Here is a 24,424-nt window from a genome sequence, read left to right as displayed (position 1 = left end):
TAAGTTGAGTAGCGTCTCCCTAAGAACCACCCCCTTAACCATTATCCTGACTCCCAGTCCTCTCATTGTGTTTGTACAAATCTATGACAAATTTTTTTTTCTTTCTCATTTTTATTAAGACAGAATTGACATGCAGCATTGTATAAGTTTAAGGTGTACAGCATAATTATAACTGAACACAGGTTTGGCTATCTGCTACAGCAAAAGCGAAACTTGTGAGACACGTGCTGGTCAGAAGGAAAGTGGTTTATTCAAGTGCAGGCCACCTGAGAAGATGGGGAACTCTTGTTCCAAAGCTCATTTAACGTTTCAGTGCAGGCAAGAGTTTTTTATCAGGAGGGAGAGGGAAAGCACAACAAAGAAATTAGGGGGAGGGAGGTTGAAGGTTCTCTATGTGTAAGTCGGCACAGTTTGTTCCAATGATTATCTTGAAACTGGTCAAACTGAGGTTCAGTTTTTATGGTTGAGAGTCAGCAAGTCTCTTGGAGCCAGAATGGCCAGTTGTTGGAGTCAGCCTTCTTCCTTGAAGCTAGATCCTGTAATATGCTCAGAAGGCTGTTAATGATTTATGGCAGGCATGATAAATGGGCCATTATTTTAAGGCATACATCATTTTCCTGGATTTGGGGAGAAGCATTGTTTATTACATGTTATTTAATCAAGGAGGTTATTTTATTGGTTAGCATAAGATTTCATATATCCTCCGTAACATAATGATATAGCATATATTGTAAAATGACAAAATTCTTGTCCTGATTTCTTTTTTTGTACTCTAGTTTCTCCTTCAGAATTGATGTTATGCTTCTAACCTTAGCCGTCTTGTATGGGATCCTATATTCTTTCTAATCCCTGTCAACCCCTTTTCTTGGAATTCTCTCTACGATACCTACTAAGTTAAAAAAAATAAAAACAAAAACCCAACAACTTAGAACCATAAAACTGATATGGCTGTGGTTCTAAAGAGAGCTACCCAAGTATCCATATTAGATAATTGACCTGCAGTTTTGTTATCAGAGATACTGGGGTGTCCTCTTCTCCAGTGGGTGGTAGGAGTGGAGTCCTTACAGTATTTTCTGAGACTCACGTGGGAAGATGATGTGGGAAAGCACTGGACTTGGTTGGAATGTCTGTAAGGAGGATTCTCCGAAAGGTCAGGGGCCTTTGACGGGACCTTGTGGAAGGTGGCAGCCCCTACCTTGAATTTTCTAAACAAGTCCCATCCCTGGGGTGTTTTGATAGAATCTCTATGTTTAGTCTATAAAGACCCGACCTTGTAGAAGCATATACTTTTTCGAGGATACTTACCCTGCTAATTGTATCTAGAGCTTAATTTTAGTTCAAGCTGTTATGACAATAAAAGCCAAAGGAGACAGGTGAACAGGGCTACGTGGTGGCAATAACCAAGTAGTGCCTTAGCCCTCTCTTTCACAGAAACGTGTGTCAGAGCAATCTGCTCATCCATCGTTCAGGGTGTGCCCATCAGCCCCGGCAGGATGAGTGATTATTTGCATGGAACTACATCCCTGGGTTTCCAGCATACCATTCCAGCCACAAAAGAAGTGTAGCTGGGGTTTCAGTAAAGCTAAAAGCAAAGCCAGTGTCCAGAGTTTCCTTTCCATGTTGGAGCTGGGTCCAGTTCAGCATCAGACTACTTTCAGTCCACTAGTCCATTCTGTGTGGGGGTCCACGTGGCAGTGGGCCATGTGGGCAAAGCCAGGAGAGCACGTCCTGAGCAATAAGAATCCCAAGAGCATAAGAGGAACCAAGAGCATAAGAGCACAAGAGAACTATCTCCTTTGTTTTGGGGATTAAATATCCCAAATTTCAAACCCTTGCAGTAGCCACGCCCATTCTGGCTAATGACCTTTTCCAGGTGTGACTGGCAGACAAGTACCTTCCCAACATCACCCAAACTTTACTGGGCATGGGTCTATTCTCCTCCCTGTCCATCCCTTCCCCCAGTGATCTGCAGAGGAATAGAATAGTGGCTCCCTGAGGAATGTAAAATTTTAGCTTCCTAATGAAGCTGCCTAAATAACATGCCTACTATATCTGGCCTTTCCTTTGTGCCTTTCCTGTTGTTAATAACTGGGTTAATTACTATGGTATCAGTTTGTTACCTTTCTTTTAAGTGTTTAAAGTGTTTCCTGCTTAGTTTTGAGGGCTATATAAAGAAATTTGCATAAGAGCATAACTAACGTAGTAACTGTTAAATTCTTAATGTATAGAGGAACAAGCAGGTATATGTTTAAGGTGTTAGATGTCCATTTCATTCTTTTGGTATGTAACACAAGAGCTAATCCAAAAGAAATTGAGACTTACCTGATTTAAAATTCATATCTGTAAACTGTTATTCTACACAGTGGTTTAAAAACATCTGATGACTATCTTTTAAAACCTTACATTAAATATTACATTTTGAGTGAGCACTGACTTCTTATATGAATCATATTGGACTAGGTGACCACCTAGTTCATATTATTCTAGAAAATATTTCATATAATTCACCTACTATGTTTACTCTGTACAAGGCAATATGCTGTAAGGGTTACAAAAAATGAGTATGGGATATACAAATGAGTAAAACATAGTCAGTGTTTTACTAGTGTAGAAGGATTAAGACAATTACACATAGATAGGTGCACAAAGCAGGGTGGCCAATACAGTCTTTAAAAGATAAGACAGCAGTGTTAATAGTAATGGCATGGTCTTGGCTAAGAAAAAGAGTAGATATATACTCAAGATGCAAATTATGCCGAGCTTAATTATCTCTATCAATTTGAAGAAGCAGACAATCAAGTGTGAAGCCAGATGCTGACACTCCCTTGGGAACGCTTAATCTATGTCTTTTTCTGGAGGTGGGGGATGTTCAGTGATTCCGATTGATATTACATTCTTTAGAAGATCTGATCTCAAAAACTATTCTACTATGTATGATCTTTACTTGAATATTCTTCAGCAACTACAAAGACAGCCTAGTGGTGAAAAACCCCACATCTTCATGTCAAGCTAATTTAGGGAACATTTCATCACTTAACTTCACAGTGTGAAAAACATTAATAATTCATTGGCTTGTGTACATTTCCATTCATTCTCCTTTCAAAGATGTTTATACCGCATAACAATGGCGCAGAGATGGAGGAGTCCGGAAGACCAGCCTTCTGAGTTGAAGTCACGGTTTTGTGGTGTCTCTTTGCTGCCCTGTCCCCGTGCCCTTTTTTCTTCTAGTGAATGTTCACTGTTGCTGAAGGAGTGGTTGGATTTATACTATAATATCTTATGCCAATAAAAACTCCTCGTTGATAATATCCTTTTTCTAGCTCTGTCTAGATTATTAAACAATCTTTTAAAAAAATTTCTTTTCTCATACTTTGGTGCCAGTAAGAATAATGCTTAGTATAAAATTGTTTCTTTTGTGTTGAAACAAAGATATATATATATATATATATATATATATATATATATATATATATATAAATGAAGACAAACTCTGAGACAAGATTGCAGAGACATGGTGTCTTGGGAACTACCCATCTGTGAAAAAAATTGTATTTCTGTTGGGCTAGAAGCCTGGCAATGGCAAAATAGACTGCCACTGCGAGCCATTTATTCTGTCTCACTGGACAGACTAAGTTGTTTTCTAATTGAAGCTATGTCATGACATGGACTGTAAATTGTGGTAGTAATAATTTAAAAGAAATGACAGAAAATTGCTCTTTGAAAAAGCTTTTCTTTTTCAACCAGATGGTGAGATGTTAAAAAGAAATACTTTCTGCAATATATTTTGCATATTAATTTAAACAACATATTTTGAAATATTTTAAAAGAACTTATTAAACATCATTGTGTGTGTGCTTTCGGATATAACTGGTTTTTAATAAGTAAATCAGAGTTTCTTGAGCATACTTCTATTTATCTTTTTAAGCCCTAGAGACCATAGACATTATTGCTGCCTTTAAGATGAAGTCTACAGATGGTGTTGGCAAAACTGGACAGACACATGCAAAAAGATGAAACTAGACCACCAACTTACACATACACAATAAACTCATACCATAAAAATGAACATATTAAAAATTAAAATACTTTTATTTGAAAAGGTAAAAATAAAATTTAAAGATAAATGAGTAAATGGGAGAAAAATATATGTAAAGACAAAAGATTAATATCCAAATTTTACTAACATTCCTTTAATAAATATGAAAAAGATAATCAAAAAGGAAATTGACGCCCTAACCAGTTTGGCTCAATGGATAGAGCGTTGGCCTGCGGACTGAAAGGTCCCAGGTTCAATTCCGGTCAAGGGCATGTACCTTGGTTGCAGGCACATCCCCAGTAGGAGGTGTGCAGGAGGCAGCTGATCGATGTTTCTCTCTCATCGATGTTTCTCTCTCATCGATGTTTCTAACTCTCTATCCCTCTCCCTTCCTCTCTGTAAAAAATCAATAAAATATATTTAAAAAAGAAAAAAGGAAATTGACAAAAAATACAAACAGAAATGAAAAAGAGGTTTACAGGTGAGGACTAACCTGAGGCTACATCTGAACTCCCTGTTCAGAGCTCTTTCCCGGAGTCTTCCTAAAAGCCCCATAAAAGGTACCATTATCCCACCGTACAGGCCCTACACCGAGACCCTCAGGACGGGACTTGGGCACAGGCACATCCAGAGCACACTTAGAACAGATTTAAAAATCCAGGTTATCTGATTCCTATGTAGGCAACCCTTTCAGTTCTGATTTCCCACTTACATGTTTCCACCTGAGACCAGATGAAAGCAACATCATCTTTCCGCAGGGCCCCTTGGGCTATTCTCTGTAGCTCCGTGACCTGAAGGTTAGACACCATTACATCAGCCTCTTCCTCAGGGACTGGCAAGCAGCTCTCAGACTGTCCCCGTGGGGAGTCAGCTTTCCTTCCTTCACTCTGTTTGATTCATATTAAAATCTTTGGTTACTGTTCACTAATTCATACCCACCTGCAGTCTGCTCTGAATCTAGCATGGTCTTTGCCCTAAACAGTCATTGTGGACATTGTTGTTTGTGGTTGAGGCATATGTCACCTTTTAGCTATTTTAGGCCTCTGGGCACATTTTCCAATATGCAAAACTGACCATGCAACACAGCACAAGCAATGTCACATGGGGCACCTCTCTGAAGGGCCTGTTCACTTTTTGTTTGTTTACTGAGAAACAGATGTTCAAACATCAGCTTAAATGTTGTGAAATCTTTTCACAGATTGGAACTTTAGTTCTTGCAACATGACTAGGAAGGCTCATGTTTACCAAAGCAGGGGCAAGTTGTATGTTAAAAAAGGGAATTAGGGGGCACCCTTCTAATTGCTATACTGGATGCTGACTGACTCATGAATTGTCAAATAAAGCCAATCAGATCTTTTTTTTTAAAAGGGAATTTGGTAGAATATCTTTCATAGATATTTTTGTAGAATATCTTTGCATTTCTATGACAGCCAGTACAATGTTAGCAAAAGCTTTTATGTGTTTAATATGAAATACCTTTGATTGTGTGCAGATTTAAAATTCATAAATGGACACAAATGTAATACCTTTTGTATTACTTTATGCAATAAAAAAAATAAATAAAATTCATTAGTATACTATTACCTTGAATCCTTTTTCATTTTATGGATATATCATATAACACATAAAACTTTTATGGAAAACAATTTTGAATAAAATTTAAAATACATCTGAGAGATGAACTGATCTGCTAGAGAAGATATGCTCAAGACATTGTCCTTTTTTCTTCTCCAGTAAAAGATTAGGCAACCTTTCTGATTTTAAAATTATTACATGTCTATATAAACATCTCCAAGGAGCTGCATATTGACCTATGAACATACAACAGTAACAGTCCTGCTGTTTTGCTTCCATAATGCAATAGAAAAACATTTGGCTTATAAAATTAAGATAATCTGGTTACATCACAGACCTAATGCTTTATTTTGAATTTGAGTGATTTCTGTCTGATGTCATGTGAAAGAAAATATAATTTTGCCTGTCTTTTAGTAGCAGGTAATTTGTAGATTTTGTTGCTCAATGGCTTATCTTCACAAAGAATTTTGAAATTGTTCCTTGAGACTTGTACTGTTCTGCAGATGAGATAGTTGAAACGTTTTACTACTAGCTTTATGAAGCAGACTGGCTGAAACTGGAAAATTCAATCACGTAGTTATTTGCCCTCTCTACTCTCAATCACTGGTTTTAACTGAAGTGTCTAGTTGCTTAGGCATCATGTAGAGCAGTTAGGCATGAAGAAATCATTTCTAATTCAATCTTTCTCTTACCTTGCTGGGTTAATTTGCTCCAGTTTTCACACACACACGCACGCACACACACACACACACACACACACACACACAATGAAATAACAGACATCTTCATCTATTTTAGTGAAAAATAAAAAATAATCATAAAGTAATATTGGAACGCTCTCTTTTTTAAAAAAAATATGGAACACTTCACGAATTTGCGTGTCATCCTTGTGCAGGGGCCATGCTAATCTTCTCTGTATCATTCCAATTTTAGTATATGTGCTGCTGAAAAGAGCACGGAACTCTCTCTTTTTTAATTTAAGTAATATGTTACCTCAAGAATGATGCTTAACTGCTAGCTTAAGAGGTGATGTCCACAATGGCAATGTTTATTGCATCTCCATGGATATGTTTGGTGTCCATGAGGCCTAGTTTAGCTTTTCAGCACTCATACAAGATAATCACTAGTTGATTTGAAAGACTGTAGATTTGCCCATAGTTAGAAACATAGACTAACTATACTCAGGTTTCCTACCAAATATGTTAACCTGATGGCCTTGCTACTCAATCATTTTCAAAAACCCCACTTTGAGGAACAAAATTAATGTGAATATCTGTATTTAAAACTTAGTTTAAAGGAGTAATATTCTCATATACATGAATATCTAATATTCCTAGGGATGCAATTGCCTAAAGGATATGTCATTTATCTGTCAAATACTATAATTCTCACCACTGGGGCAAGACAGGCCGCGAGAGAGCTGTATCTTGTGCTTGGGCACTTGTTTTTTTTAGTGTTTTTTTTTTAATATATTTTATTAATTTTTTTACAGAGAGGAAGGGAGAGAGATAGAGAGTTAGAAACATCGATGAGAGAGAAACATCAATCAGCTGCCTCCTGCATACCCCTGACTGGGGATGTGCCCACAACCGAGGTACATGCCCTTGACCGGAATCGAACCTGGGACCCCTCAGTCCACAGGCCGACGCTCTATTCACTGAGCCAAACTGGTTAGGGCTGGGCACTTGTTTTGAGTGCTTCCGCCTTGGGTGTTAGAATGTCAGCCTACCCTTCAAAATCTAATGTTCTGTGATACTACAAACCTTCAAGTGTTTGGGCAATTTGGACTTCTGCCTGTATCCACCAGCTTGCCTTAAACGGATTCTGAGCAACTATGTTCAAAGTTGTTTGCCTATGTTCTTTCAGTTTTAGCTTTCTTTGTAATCACATGCTAGATCTAAGGAAGGACACCTGGCCATTGGTAAATGTGCCAGTCTTGTCCCTGTGATCAGTGATGAGGTGATGAGTAACAAGCCAGAAACAAACAAACAAATGAGGAAGAACATTGTCTTTTCTTGGCACTCACTTGAGAATGTGACTTTTTCCTGAAAAACTATTTCCTACTTTGCTTTAAATGAAATTACCTAGATTTTCCATTTTATGTGCCTGATTTGAAGGGAGAGACACCCCCCTGCCCCCCCAAAAAAAGCATATTGGTGGTCAAAGCAGCTCAGATTATGTCTTTGATATAGATAATTAGATAATTGCTTAAATTTTGCTTTTTTTTAAAATTTTGCTTTTGTTTTGTCTATACAACCATTATCTTCATCGTGAGTCAAACTTCGGTTAGTGGTCAGGGGATGTTTTGTTTTCTAAAGGCTTTAGTAGCATCAATGACCAAATTTGTTTTATTTTCAACAATCTTTAGTGAGACAAAGTGCATTTCCCCACCCTAGTGCCCAGTAAACTAGTTCATTCTCATTTGGTAGCAGTGTCAATATGCCACTTGTTTACTGGCTTTTTGCAATCAGGAGGTGTAAAGCATGTAGTTTCCAGTTATGCATGTGAAAGGGAAATGATAGTGTTTTTGCTTTGTCTGAACAAAGTGGTTCCTTCCGCTCATTTTCTAAACCCTTCTGCCAGAACAAGCTGGTTCTTCAGGGAAGACAGGACTGCCTACAACCATATGCACCCATCTGTTCTCTACAAACATACCTCAGTGTTTTCCACACATAGCCAGTGGGTGCTAGTGGTACCCACTGCAATGCGGACAGGCCAGGCAGACCTTAGCCGGGTAAAGGAGCACTTATGGTTAATATGTAATTATAAGAAAACTGTTAAGAAAAAGAGTTTGCCATATGTGCAGACCACCCTTGAGCTTTTTAAACACTGGCCCTCAGCCTAGCCAGTTGCTCTTACTACTACTCACTATTTGAACAGGTTCCCTTCTCTACTTCCGTTTCTGTGAGTCTCCAAGGCTGCCTGAGCCTCTTTGTGTGCCTCTATGACAGCATTACTAGTCTCAGATCCTGACCCAAGATTGTGGCGGGCTGACTAAATTAAAGATTCTGAGATGGGGAGGTTGTCATGGATTGATTATCTAGGTGGGCCCAATGTAATGGCAAGGGAGGCAGGAGGATCAAAGTCAGAAAAAGGAGTAGTGACCAGAGAACCAGAGGTTGGAGTGATCTTAGTTCTACCATGCAAAGAGCAGACAGACAAGCTACTTTGACAAGCTATAACAAAGACAAAGAAAACCATTTACAGAGGAGCATTTAGAGTGTAGAGCAGCAGGAGACGATGGGCCATTAGCAAGGGCAGAGAATGAGCCAGAAGCCAAGCTATGCAGGTGGCATTGAGAAGCTGGGAAAGGGAAGGAAGCAGGTTTTCCCCTGAAGCCTCCAGAAGGATCTGGCCCAGGCAACACCTTGATTTTATAATTCTGACTTCCAGAACCGAAAGAAAATAAATGTGTTCATTTGAGCCTTTAATTTGATAATTTGTTACAGCAGCCATAGGAAACTAATTATTATTATTATATATCAAATTGTTATCATATATAACATAACATCTTAATAGGTATTATTCTAGGTGTCACCAGGGTTGGTTTCTTCTGAGATCGCTCTCTCTGGCTTGCAGATGGCCCTCCTTCTTCCCGTGTCTTCACATGGCCTTCCTTCTGTGCATGTCTGTGTCTTAATCTTCTCTTCTACTAAGGACACAAGCCATATTGAGGTAAGGCCCACCCTAATGACTTCATTTGTACTTTAATTACCTCTTTAAAGATCCTATGGCCAAACACAGCCACATTCCAAGGTACTGAGAATTTGCACTTCAGCATATACGCTAAATAAGGGTCACAAAAGAGATAAGTTGCTTTGGAAAAATTCAAAGAAGACTGAATGAGGTACTCCAGATATTGCAAATAGAATTCCCTTTAAAACCACTGGATTAAATAGGAACTCCATACCATGTTTGATTACTGTAAGACTGAGCCACCCCTCCCAGAGCACACAGAGAAAATGAGACAATCCTGAGGAAGAGATATGGAGATGGTGAATCAGAGGATAGGACGCACTTGCGTTCTTTCACGAATAGCACTCAGAGTAACAAGGTCTTTTGGTGCAGCTCCTCAAGTCCATTCCCAGGCAATAAACAAAGCCAGCAGCCGAAAAGTGTTCTGGTACATTTGCCCTTTGGAAGTAAACAAATTTGTTGCAGTAAACTTTGCTGTGCTCTGAGGAACTGTCAAAGCTTGCAGATATTGGTGCATCTTAGTCGAGACAAAAACAAGCAAGAAAACAAACAAAAACAAAAACCCACCATACACTATATTGAAAAGCTATTGTTCTCATAAGAGAACCTATTTCCATAGAAAAAAAGATGACATATTTTACACGTCAGGTGAATATAACATGCTTATAACATGCTATGTTTCTTAGGTTCATAAAATTAATACATTTTTAAGCAATTGAAATTATTGGCAAGCTCCTCCTCTCAGGAGCAGACCCATGCCTTTCTCTCTCCCCTCTTCTTCCCCCCATCTGCTTTACCTTTACTGTTCTCTTGCTAAGCTCCAAGAGCCCTTCTTTTGGTTTCCTGAGCCTACACAGCCCAGCTGGCTCACTTTTACTGCTTCTGCAATGCTCTAAAGAAACTTTCTCTTAAAAAATTGACTTTAATGGGGTGACATAGATTAATAAAATTATATAGGTTTCAGGTGTACAATTCTATAGTACATCAACTATATATTATAGGTTTACTACTCCAAGTGGAGTCTCTTTCCATCACCATTTATCCCCTCTACACCTTCTTATTAAAGAAAGGCCCACCCCACCTGGCCGGTGTGGCTCTGTACTTGAGGGTTGATCTATGAACCATGAGGTCATGGTTTGATTCCCAGTCAGAGTACATGCTTGGGGTGCAGGCTTGATCCCTAGTGTGGGGTGTGCAGAAGGCAGCCAATCAGTGATTCTCTTTCATCATTGATGTTTCTATCTCTCCCTCTCCTTTCTTCTCTCTAAAATCAATTTTAAAAATATATTTTTTTTAAAAAAGAAAGTTCCACCCCAAAGTTAAGGTCTAGCCAACTTGAGCCAGGATCTAATCCTGCTATGAAAGCAGGCAAGGTTCACAGAAATCCTTTCATTGCCTTATCAATAGAGATGAAAATACTCTAGTTGATGGGAACTCACTGGAGTGGGTAATTTAATCAACTTATTTTGACTCATCATTATGCTAGTGCTACAGATGTGAATATGTGGGCATGGGAAAGTCCCTGGCAAGGAAGATAAGATGTGCACACAAGATAACTCACCCATTAGAAGGCAATAATACAAAATGAAATGGAGAGAGTATGAAGGAAAGATGATTATGAGCTCTTTTGAATTTCCAGGCATAGGGGAAAAAAAAAAGAATAAATTCCCCTTTTAGGTTCTTCATTTGTTTGCCCAAATATTTGCTAATTTTGTACTTTACACATTTCTCACTATCCTCTATCATTTCAGATAAATTGTGCTATTAGAGGATGTCAAAAATAATTTAGTTCCCAAATTTCAAATAATACTATTGGAGTAAAATGAGTGTTTTCTTGCAAAGAAATAAAATGGGAGAATGGGAGGATGTTTAGTAATGACAGTTAAAATGCTTCTTTTTCTAACAAAACTGTTTCGATTATAGAGTAATTGAATTCAATTGTAAGTGTTCATTTGCTAGCAACATAAGAATGTATTTTATGATAGTGTACAATTTTTACTAGGAGTTATAGGAATGTTGATTCATTTAAAATCACATAGTTTTCCAGATAGAGTCTGTTAAGTTTTAACAAACAAAAATCCCATAGCTAATTACAGGAAATAAATATATCACATAATTATTTTCATTGATTTGTTGGTTTTTGTCTTAGATACAGCAATACACTTCCTGTGGTCAAGGAGATGTTGTCATACACTTACAGGAAGAGATGCAAATGAACATCTAGGTCTTTCCTTAAAGTACTGAGAAGATGCTTGCAGAAAAGAAGCAACCATTCTCTATTTTAGTTAAATTCAAAGCAATTTTTTCTGAACCAAACCTTTCTATGCTCTATTCCTATCATCTCTTTTTAAATTTCCTGAACCTCAGTACTTTCTGGAACTGCAACATCTTGCCTTTCTTGACCTTCTGCAAGTCATTTGTTCTTGGTTAGACTTCCCTTAATGCCTTCAGAACATTAGCATCTTCTCAGTAGTCTCTTCCCAGTATTGTAGAAAATAATCACTTTGCTTCCAATGGAAGGGTCTTTATTCCAATATTGCTCCTATTGTTTTTAGTGGAATTATTCCCTATATTTCCAAAATGAATTCATAAGTTCAAATCTATTTTTTATTTTTATTTTATTTATTCATTTATTTTTGTTAATCCTTACCTGAGGATATTTTTCCATTGATTTTTTTTTTTAATTTTTTTCTTTTTCTTTTTCTTTTTTTTTTTTTTTTTAGGGAGAGTGGAAGAGAGAGGGAAAGACAGAGAGAAATATCCATGTGAGAGAAACACATCAATTGGTTGCCACCTGCAGGAGCCCCGACCAGGGCCCAGGCTGGGGTGGAGCGTGCAACCAAGGTATATGCCCTTGACCAGAATCAAACCTGGACCCTTTAGTCTGAAGGCTGACACTCTATCCACTGAGCCAAACCAGCTAACGCCAAATCTATTTTTAAAATTTTATTTAAAATAGAGGAAAACTTACCCCAGTCAGGTGGTTCAGTTGGTTGGAGTGTTGCTCATACACCAAAAAGGTTGCAGGTTTGATTCCTGGTCAGGGCTTGGTTGTCAGTTTGATCCCTGGGTGGAATGCATTTGTCAGGCAACCGATCGATGTTTCTCTCACATCGATGTTTCTCTCTCTCTCTCTCTCTCTCTCTCTCTCTCTCTCTTTCCCCCACCCTCTTTCTCTCTCTCTAAAAAAAAAATCAATAAAAATTACTAGTGTATCCTTCAGTGTGGATTAATGTATATATACATATATAAAATAGAGAAAAACTTGTTATTGCTGCCTTGGGATACACTGGAGTCCATATACTATAAGGGCGCAGGCCTGGTTGAGGGACCCCCGTCCCCCCAAATACACAAATGTTGTGTACTGGGCCTCTAGTCTATATGTATAAAAAGCGAGCGACTGGAATGCCATAATGACCAGAACAACTAGTCGCTATGATGCCCACTGTGGTCGGGGGGTTGGGCCAGCTGGCCAACCTCCCACGTCCCCTCCCCCCAGCTGGCCCCACCCCCCAATGGACCCCAACCACCCTGATCAGCCCACGGCCCCTCCCCTCAGCCAGCTCTGCCCCCAATCGGCCCTCCCACACAGCAATTGGGGATGGGGCTGGCCAGCCCACCACCTACAGCCTCTCCCCACAGCTGGCCCCACCTCTAATCAGCCCCCATCCCAATCGGGGGCGGGGCCCGCTGGCCAATTGCCCTTGGCCCCTCCCCCCAGCTGGCCTGACGCTGGTCAGGCCCCCATTCGGGTGGGGGTGGGCCAGCCAGCCAACCTCCCACTGTCTCCTCCTCCCAACAGGCCTGGCCCCAATCCGCCCCCACTGGGGCCTGGCCAGCTGGACCCCACCCATGCATGAATGTCGTGCACTGGGGCTCTAGTAAAATAAAAAATTCACCTCTAAAAAAATCACTGAGCAGTTCAATTTTGTCTTTTGCAATTCAGAATTTTTCTGGTTAACTAAAAAAAGATTAAAATGAAATAAATGCAATTATATAGATCTTTGGTTAAATATGTGTCATGACTGTATGATTTTACTGTGTAAAGAAAGCATAAATATATTTTATTAGGAAGTCAAGGCCTTTTTGAAAGGGCTTTATCATTGTTAGATTTTTAGAATAGAAAAGTCTCCATTGGCAATAACAAACTAAGAGCTGTCTTAGCAGCAGATAATTCTTTGATTATTGGATAAATTTTAGCCAGTAGAATGAATAAATCTGTCAGAATCTCCTATTAATTTATATGTCAACAAATCAGGTGTTCCAATCCAAATAACTCCTATAGCCAAAATGTCACTAAGATCTGAAATATCAAATGCTTGCATTTTCTGCTTTTTCTGTTTTGCCAATTGCTCTCTGAACCTTGGCAGATTTCAACAATTAAAGTTGATGGCTTCCTTGTATTTCTGATTCCAATCCTATTAAGTTTAATAGATAAAAATGTAATTGTGAAAATGAAGAAAGTATTTTCAGTATGCTTGTGCAAATCATTTCCACTTATTGTTTTGTGTAATTTTATTAAAAATAAAATAAATATTAAACTAAGATTTTTTTCTGGGATAGTCATACATTATGTCAGTGCTAGTTTTTCCTAAAGTGTGCTCTTTATCAATTTTATTTTTGACAGTTCTCATTGAAAGGGTGAGTCCTCGCGGGGCCTATGTGGGCCGGCCGCCGGGCCCCATGAGGCACAGCCTGACCACGCTGCTGGCGGCCTCGGGCACCAACTCCCCAGCCCATGGCGGGAGCCCGGTGCAGGCCGCCACCCGCCTGCCGCCCCCGGACCAGACCCACGCGGCAGCAGCGGCGGCGGGGCTGGGCGCGTGCCCTCGCTCGATGAGATGGAGGAGGAGGCGATCGCCGGCGCCCCCGGGAACGAGAAGGAGGACGTGGACTTCCTGTCTGGGCTGGAACTGGTCGATCTGCTGGACCCCCAGCAACCGGACTGGCCCCTGGAGCCCGGGCTCAGCTTGCCCTGGGGGGGGGGGGGGGGGGCTAGGGCTGCGCCCTCCATCTTGCCCTGGGTCCTCCATTTTTGGGGCAGCCGCCATGTGCTCAGGAGAGTACCTTCTTCCCGGAAGCCCAGGCCCCTGCTGGCCACGCCCGGGATTTCTTTAAACTAACCAATGACAATCAAGGGACGTGCGCGCCATAGAGATGACCACATCCTGTGTAACAAGACCCAGCTCGCGCCTGGCCAATCGGCGGGGCCCACAGTCCCCTCCCCTGCCCTTACTATAAAACCCACAATCCCATCAGGCCTCGCTCTCTCGGCCACTGGGCTTACTGTTGCATTGGTGAGTGTGGTCGGGAGCCGAACTAGTTCGAAATGAAGGACTCTTTGCTTTTGCATCGGACTGGCTGGCTCCCTGGTGGGCTTTTTGGGAACCTTGAAATCTGGGCACAACACTCATCACCATATATAACACAACATTCCTTCTCTAAGTTTCAAAAAATTTAAAAAAACATTTAAGGAATACTATGGAGGAACAATGTTTAATAATCTATCATTAGTCAACATAGAAGCACAAATGGTTGCAAAAATTAGTGTGGTGAAGGCCTCGGGGGGAGAGTGGTGGGGTGAGGAAGGGGTGGAGGAATTCAATGGTGGGGGGGAGAAAGGGAACATCTGTAATACTTTCAACAATAAAGATACATTACAAATAAACACTGATGATTTTGTTAATGGCAAGTCATGACAAAGTCTCCAATTTGTGTTTTAAATTTTACACTTTAAGTTGGCACAACATTTTTATATTTATTAATGAAGTTAAATTTTCAGTTTAAAAGTAAATTTTGGTTTTCTAGTGCAAATTTTTTGCTAGTGTCTTCATTAGCTTCTTTTTTCTCTTAGGATTCACTTACATATTTCAATTTAAGAATATTTTTCCACATCACATTTTGCTTCCATGTTGTCTAATACTAGCCACACCTATTATTATTTCCTTCATTCCATTCATGCTCCTTCTACTTGCTCTGCCCTCTGGCTTAGAGCTTCCTGGTGTGTTTATGTTTGTTGTAGTCTCTGTAATAGTAGCAGGTCTTCCATTGATTCAGCAGATTTATTCAGTACCTGTTACGTGCCAACCATCATGCTCAATTTTGAAGATAAGATAGTCCTTTGAGGTTTGGGGTTATGTCTTCTTTATCCTCGTGCTGGACACACACCTGACCCACGGCAGACCTTTCAGAGAGAAAGGGGGATGGGGGCAGGTAGAAGAGGGTGAAGGGGGATAAATGGAGTCAGAAGGGGACTGACTTTGGGTGGTTAACACACAATACAATATACGGATGATGTATTTTAGAATTGTACACTGGAAACCTATATAATTTTATTAACCAATGTCACCTCAATAAATTCAATAACATTAAAAAAATAACAGTATCCCAAAAGTGCCCATCTGCCCTGGAAAACATCTCATCTGGATTGAGTACTTTCTCTTAGATCCAATTATGTTTATTCAAATTCTTGAGATGATTCCATGTACGAATCAGTTGGGGAGCAAATATTTTTCTTAGATTTTCAAATGAAATTCGCTACTACGGCAACAAATTGCCTGAGTACAAGGAACACACACTGTGCAAACATGGCTTCAAGGACTTCATTGCAACATTTGGTTGACTTGCTGACACTCTGGTTGGGATGTGTGTTGTAGATAAAGCAGTCTGTGCAGTGCTAGCTTTACAATATGTCTTTTATTGTGTGATCCAGAGACTAAAAAGTTGAGGAATATAGAATGTAAAAGGAAATTAGGTTACATATTTAAAAATCATTCATGTAAAAAAAATCATTCATGTAATTATCTGTATTCTTATGGCAAATGAGAATAACATACGGTATGATATGTAAAATCAAAACATGTTAAGATACATAAAACCATTGTAAAATTAACTTGATTTTTATTTCTGAGTAAAATAATACACACATATTTTAAAACTTCAGAGGTGCATACCTGAAATGTTTTATAACTATTTCCTGACACTTCTCTGTGGGTAATCACAATGAGGTTGAACTGAGATGACATGTTCACATAAGCAATTATTTACTTCCTGACCTTGCAAACTTAGCTTATGGTTAGACTAATTTTTAGAACTAGGGAACTGGTATTGAATGTATACTTGAAATAGTTCATTTATGGATTGTATGGCATTGTGTCACATGTCCTTCTGAAGTTTCTGAAGTCTCATTCTTTGTTTAGCCCAACTTTCTTAGGAAGAGTGAATATCCAAGCTGTAATGTATGATTTAGTCATCACGATTTGCAGAATTTTGCCTTTTTCAAGCTAAGACTTGCTCAGTGACATTTCTTTCCTTCCATTTGTTTCTTTTGTGAGGAAATTACCCCTTTCAGGAGCAAAGGAGTTGATAACACATACTTCTCACAGTCAAGTTTGTTTTAGTTTGTTTACCAAATGAGAATCTGAAAGGAGCCTACCTGCAAGGTGAGGCTCAAGAGACTGAGACGAGAATGGAAGAGAATGGATATCTAACAAACCACAGAACAAAGGTTTGGAACTTGGAGTGAAAAATATGTACCTGTCTGTACATTCCCATTATATTTACTATAATTTTGACCAGAATTCATGATCCGTAGAATTTCATGTAAATTCAAAATATTGTACAGTTTATTTGGACTGCCATTAAAAAACAAATTTTGTCAGCCATCTTCTGCACAAGGCATTAAAATGATTTAGAAATAAACCCACAACACAGTTACATCTCCAGAAATACCACTAGGTTTTCTAAAAGTACATCAATCTATTTAGAAGTATGAGCTCAACATTTCTGTGTATATGTTTACATAGATCCTCCCCGCCCCCGCCCCCCCATGGGCAGCATGACATAGTGGAAAGAATATGAGATTCTGGAACTAGAACAACTGGGCATGAATTCCAAACTCTGCACCACCAGCTGTGTGACCTTGGGTAAGTCACTCAATCCATCTGAGGCTTGTTTTTCTTTCCTGTCAAATGAAAAATAAAAGATGCTAACCTTCTGGCTGTATGTGCACATTAAAGGAGTAATGTGTGAAAGTGCTTTGTAAATTATAAAGCATTATGCAAAGTATAGTTATTTTAGTTCAGGTTAACTCAAATATTGCTCAAAGGACATGACTGCTAATGCCTGTAGTAGCCCTAGCAAACTGTAAACGGGTTTAGAATCTCTTCAAAAAATCATATGTTTGAATCATTCAGTTTGAACAAGAATATAATGTTCTTTTACGATAACCTGCTTGAAGCCGATTCATTTTACCCTTACCTCAGGTTTGGTCCCACATTCTGGAACCAATCCTGGCCTTCTTTAGAAAAGCCCCTTTAAGCTGTAGATTACATTAGGGAGAAAAATGTGTGAGTAAGAGCACATGCACACAGGGAACCTTACTCATTAGACCTTTGGTTCGGTGCCAAGGGGTCCATGAATATGGTTTAATTTCTTTTGAAATTGAAAGAAAAAATGAACTTTTAGGTCAAAGTCAATTTTTAGAATATAACATTAATATATTCATATTTATGCCAATGTGTCATAAATGTAACTTTTAATATATATTGTAGCCCTGGGTAACCTAAGGTGAATTCTTGAGGAGTCGGGTTATCCACAGTGCAAGGCCCACCAGGGCCTTGTTCCAACAGTGTTGATGTTTCCAGGAATCACAGATGTAGAGTGATAGTTCTATCTTGTGAAATAAGGAAGGCTTTGCAGAGCTGATATTTAAATCAGTTCTTTAAGGATAAATATGCTCTTTATAGGTAGAGATATTATCAAGAGCATTTCTGTGAGAAAAAGCAGCATGAACCAAGGAATGGGTCTGTGGAGAAAGAGCACTGGAACTTGGGTGATCAGTACTCACAATGGCCCCTTCAATAAAAAGCCATGGGGGAAAGTCTGTTATGTGTATTGATAAATCTTATGCAAGTAGTTTTTGTCCATTATCTTGAATCAAAATATTTTAGGGCAAAATCCACAAATTACATGAGCATCTATAGAAATACTTAATGAGTAAACAGTGGGTTGTTCCAAATAGCTAATGAACTTAGATAGAATTAATAGGGATATTGTGTCAAGAATAAGGCAAAGTATTTTATGTAACAGTTATTCTCTGATTACAAACAACAGAAACTGATTCTAGGTAACTCAGACAGAAGAGAAGCAAAAGAGGGAAAGAAGAAAGGAAGCTGGTCCTGCTAACGTGTATGATAGTCTTTTTGAAGTCAGATTGGTGTTCTCTTTTCCCCACAGCTGAATCAAATAGTCTCCATCTAGCGGTTTAATTTAACCCAGAGACCAATGGACTAACCCCATCCTTTGTCAGGACCTCCAGGTCAATATTCAGGTTATCAAGCACCAAATAAGCAAGCATCTGATTCTTGCTAAAGTAACCCCTGTGCCTTGCTACAAGATTGATATGGATTAAACAAGCCCTCACATTATAGCCTAGTTTTATGGGCCTCTATCCTCTTATCAATTTCTCTCTGTTCCTCATCTTCCACATCTATGTTCCTCATTTCCAAGGAAACTCTGAGCAGGGCTGATAATATGCTTATGTAGTGCAGTGGACTGTTCACTTACACTGGCATCTGTTCTGATGTATTGAGGCAATCTTCTACAAGACCGCGGCAGCTGTTCTGACTGGCTGGTGCCTGCATGTACCAGTGGTTAGATATGTTCCATGTCATTCCTTCCTGTAATCAATGAATTTCGTGCATCAGGCCTCTAGTATGTGTATAATGTCACTTATTTGACACATAATAGGTGCCCATCATGTTAGCTACCTTCGCTTAATCTCCACCTCTTCCCTTTCATTCATCTCTAAACTTTGGTTTTCTTATCACAAAAACAAAAGGCTTTAATCTGATTTCTAAGCTCTTTAAGAATCTAGAGGTCTGTAACAGTATCATTGGAATCTCAGTATGAAGATAGTAAATGTAGATCCTTTATGTGGTAAAATATGAGCTCTTTTCTTCCTTTAGGAATCATTTTAGAATTATTTTTCCACCAAAAAATTTTGTTTTCAGAATTAGACTGTTTCAGTCATTTAAAAGGTCAGCCATGCATAACTCTAACCAGAACTGTTCAGTATTTGCATGCCAAATATGTTCAGGAGACAGATAATAGGGACAAAGGGTGAATTGGCCATGGACTGTATCTGCTAGGAACTTCTATTCCTGACTTTGCCACTTATTACTTTATTCAGAACCACTCCATTTTACATTTTTAAAGTTTAAAATTGTGGTAGATTTCTTATTGATTTTTTTGTAATGTAGATGATTAATTAGATTTAGAAATATATTTGGGAGTATCACAATATGCTTGAGAAGTCATTGGATAGACCCTCAGAAAAGTTCACCCAAGTAATCTCTCAAATGCTCATTTGTCCATCTGTCCATTCATCCATCCATCCATCCATCCATCCATTGAATCATCTGATCTCTTTAGATTTGTCCATCTGCCAGGAAATATACTTGAAAATAGAAAAATTTTCTTTAAAGTCAGATTGTTTTTCTCCTTTAGACTAGTGCAGAAGTAAATACACAAACAATTACAATGCCAATGTGGAGATAAAGTCACACGTGGATGAACTCACACAAATTCTAGTGAAAATGATCCAAGAATCTGGAGGATCATACATCTAAATTTGAATTCTGGCTCTACTCTTATTAAAGCTATAGCTTTGAGTGAGTTATTTAACATCTCTCTCTGTCTCAGCCTCCTTATCTATTTTCCTATATCATAAAACCCTAATATGCAAATTAAATGAATGATGGAATGACTGGAGGAATGACTGGTCACTATGACCTGCACTGACCACCAAGGGGCAGATACTCAGTGCAGGAGCTGCCCCCAGCTCACAGGCCCTGACCAGCGGCAGCAGCGGCGGTGGGGGATGGGGCTGGCTAGTGGGCAGTGCCAGGCCACCAGCCAAGGTGTGTGCCAGTGGGGGCTCCCTGATTGCCCTTCTGGTCACCCCACAAATTGGCCCTGATCGCCAGCCAGGCCTAGGGACCCTACCCGTGCACAAATTTTGTGCACCAGGCCTCTAGTATATGCATAATGTCACTTATTTGATACATAATAGGTGCCCATCATGTTAGCTACATTCTCTTTTTTTCCCCCTCTTCCCTTTCTTTCATCTCTAAACTTTGGTTTCCTTATCACAAAAACAAAAGGCTTTAATTTGATTTCTAAGCTCTTAAAGAATCTAGAGGTCTGTAATTTAGGAATGATCCCCTAATCTTGACAGAAGTGCATTGATTACTAATGGTCAAATAGGCAGTGTGCTTTGTAGATCTAGTAAAGTTTTATTAATAGCATTACTTAGTCTCTAACATACTCATCTTTTCCCTGTGCTTACCTTGCTAGCTCCTGCTCCTCCTTTAGGTCCTAGTCTGTCACTTTCTCAAGGATGATTTCCATAGATGATCTCTAGGGGCCTGATCTGCAAATTCTCTTTGGAGTCTACTCATCCTATTAGATAGCCTTCAAATGTGAGATCTCCAATCTTCTAATGTATTTCTTTTATTTATTTTCATGTTACTTTGCTTTTCATTTTCAACCCGTGGTAGGCAGTTAGACAGATATGTGCAGAACAAGGACAATGGGGCCAGGTACAGACCATTACCAGGGTGGAAAGCCCCAGGTGCCTAGCAAAAGAAAATTATAGGGTAGAACTCATCCCCTCCCCTACCCCCCTGCCCCAGGGTGATCTTCCTCTCCTAGCTTATCGCTAGTCTTGTGGTTGACCCCTGACCTTTCCTCCCCAGAGATAACATCTAGGCCACAGTTCTATTTCAGCTCCAGACCCAGAAAGCAGCAAAACCAGACAAGTGACCCCATGGCTGACCTCAGGACCAACTGCATAGGATAATGACCCCCTGCCCTCACACCGACCAATGAATCATTGGAGACCTAGACCCAGAAAGGACATACCTGGAAAGCTGCTGAATATTCTATTGAGATCTTCCCCTGGGACCTCCCCTAAAATCTCGAGCCTTAAAACCCTTAGGACACAGGACCCAAGAACCTCCCCTTTTAGCAAGGTAAGCACAGGGAAATAAATAAAAGGAAAGAAAAGACATGATGAAGACTCCCCCTCCTATAAACCCTTTTGGGGGCAGCTTTATGGTTTACTGCAGAGAAAGAGGATTGGTTTATAGCTCATCATTTCAATGGAAAAATGTAGATACAAATTATTAAAGGCTAACATGTATAAATCATCACTACATGCCAGGCACTATGCCAGGCACCATATAGTCATTATTTCATTTACTTCTCATATTAACTTTAAGAACTAGGTTTATGAGTAAAACAAATTTACAAATAAAAGAAATAGAAACTTAAGGAGTTTAAAGCAATTGCTTATCATTACACAAATTATTGTTTTTCTAAATGTCAGATACCATTGGTTGTAAAAATAAAACAAAACAAGGGGGGAAAAGACTCTAAACACACACAAAAAAACTCTAACAACCAAAACACTGTTGGTTTAACAATAGCTTTTCAGGGAGAGAGGGAAACATGGCCTTATCCACACACATTAATTCTAAGATTCAGATGTCAAATGCATTTGAATTGAGGTGTGGCAGAGGCTAGTTTGAACTCAGAACTGTATGACTTCAGAAGCAATGTTTTTATCATTATGCTCTGCTCTTCAAATTCAGAGACTCAATCAGTTCTCAACTATTATACTTGTGAAAGGTTCATGAAAAAATACAAATTGTATTTAAAATTATGAAAATAAACGAAGGGGAAAATTGTTTTAAAACCCCAGAACCCAAAGTACTCATTATACTTAAATTTGCCAGCAACATTTTATTTATAAGCTTTAAAATAAATGCAGAAAAGAGAAAATATTTATTATGTACTAGTCACTTTATATGATTTATCTAATTTAATCCTCATAACAATTTTGTAAGGCAAATACATTAATATTATCATATCTAACAAGTGAGGAACTGAGGCAGAGAACCTGTCCCAGTTCATGTACTAATAAAGGATGAGTTTAATAAGAACTAGAGAATCCAGAAATTATGGAATTGCTAGAAAATCCCACAGATTTCAAGATCATAGGAATGCAGCAATGGTTTCTGAATAATTGAATAGAATTAGTCAATAGAAATATTTACCACTAGAGGCCCGGTGCACAGATTTGTGCACCATTGGGTACCTCAGCCTGGCCTGCACCCTCTCCCAATCCGGGACCCCTTGGAAGATGTAGTAGTGCGGGAAGTGGCAATGTGGCCAGGGAGAGCCTGAGCCTGGGGCTGGGTGCCACGCCATTCCCGCTCATCCCCGCCCTGCTGAGCCTTCCCCGCTGCTGCTGCTTGGTAGTGCTGCCGCAGCTGTGCTTGCCAACCATGAGCCTGGCACCTGGTGCCCATCAGCTGAGCAGCACTCCCGCTATGGGAGCGCACTGACCACCAGGGGGCAGCTCCTTTGTTGAGAGTCTGCCCCCAGGTGGTCAGTGTGCATCATAGCGACTGGTCAACCAGTGGTTCAGTTGTTCAGTTGTTGGGTCGTTTAGGCTTTTGTATATATAGATTAGGACATGTTTTTAACATGAGGGAATCTGATCTGTTGTGGAAATGAGATCCTTCCAGTCTCCCATCTCCTACTAGATCTTCATTTTGCCAGCTTCAGTTAGACAGTCATGATAGTTTCAGGGGCATGATCACACAAGAGACTACACATTGTAATCTGTTGTTGCTTTTCTCCATGTCCCCAGACTAAAAAGCTCCCTGTGGTCAGGATCTATGGTTTGTTCCTGTGTGTATCAGCACGTGGCATCACCAAGGGACCAATAAATACTTGTTGAGTGAATAAAGCATATAAGAAATTGAGCACAAGCAATTTTAGATTTAAACAAAGAAAATGTATATCATAAAGAATGTGGTCTTTTTATCAGGCCATAGCCAACTTCTATAGGGCCTTTTTAAGTAGGACAAGTCACCTACTGGGTAGATGTGCTCTGTCTGACTTGGCCCACCTGGCAGAGAGCCTGCTCTAGAGACTCACAGAGTTCAGTTAAGCAAATAGAGCTTAGATTTCCAACCATTTGCCCCCTTGCTCTGGCATGTTGTGGCAGTGCACAAAATGTACAACTGGATGGGGTGGTCTAGTTTACTTCATCTCCCCTTGATTTTGGAGAGGAGGGCGAGAGTCCTTTTGTCTTTCTTAGTCAAGAGTAATAGTCAGCTTCATTTGAAAAAAGATGTACAATAATTATATCCTATTGATTGATACTGTATTAAACATCCATGTCAGTCTTTTCAGTTCTCAAGGAGAGTGCATTAGGTAGACTAGTTCCTTCCCTCCTTATACTTCAATCTATAAATAATTTTTATAGGATCAGATTTTAGAAACCAAAAATATTGAACTCCAAACCTGGGTATTTTGGTATTGGAACATTCTGCAAATGTTCTATTGATCTTGTGCCATTCTTATTTTGTGTTAGATGAACCAGTAGAAAAAAAAAATTAGCTAAAGCCAGATTCTAAAAGACATGAAATCATATTTCTCTTCCAGATTTATTCATTCTCTCTCTCTCTCTCTCTCTCTCTCTCTCTCTCTCTCTCTCTCTCTCTCTCTCTCAGCTTTTCTGCACTAAGTGGGAATTTAGGGGCAACCTGATTCATAGCAAGAAACAATTTCATTTGGAATAAGTGGTTCTCTAAGCATCTCCAATTAATTACAAATGATCATCATAGTAAGTTTTTCAGGAAGAGTTTATTAAAGCTGAAATGTTAAAACTCTACTTCATATCTCTTGCGCGCATACACACACCCACACACACACACACACACACACACACACTACAAAAATCAAACAATTAAACCCAAAATTCCTTTCTTGACTAAAGGAAAAGCCAATGAAAGCCTTTGGCCTTGAATATCACTGTGCTATAACATGCCTCTTAAGAGGAATATTTGTATTTACCTTAAATAAAGACCACAGAATTTTCCAAGTTTAAACATTCTTTGGAGAAGAGAATGTTTCAATTTAGTTTGCATGCTCTCGGGTTGGAACATTGATTTTTCTGTCCCCAAATGCATTAAAAAATGTGATCTCTGTGGATGGATCTCAGTTTCTCTTGTTGTTCCTTTTAATCCTCATCTTCTTTTT

General features: G+C 39.3%; 1 non-coding gene across 1 annotated transcript; it reads right to left on the bottom strand.

Moving 5' to 3' along the window:
- Positions 1 to 6,461: 6,461 nt before the first annotated feature.
- LOC118652184 lies at positions 6,462 to 6,568 on the bottom strand. The gene has a single exon (XR_004966454.1). It is a non-coding gene; the product is annotated as a U6 spliceosomal RNA (small nuclear RNA).
- Positions 6,569 to 24,424: the final 17,856 nt, after the last annotated feature.

Source organism: Myotis myotis, unplaced genomic scaffold (assembly GCF_014108235.1).
Source record: "Myotis myotis isolate mMyoMyo1 unplaced genomic scaffold, mMyoMyo1.p scaffold_m19_p_3, whole genome shotgun sequence".
NCBI classification, from domain to species: domain Eukaryota; kingdom Metazoa; phylum Chordata; class Mammalia; order Chiroptera; family Vespertilionidae; genus Myotis; species Myotis myotis.
Note: the sequence above shows the minus strand (reverse complement) of the source record. Positions and strands in the feature narration are given on the sequence as shown.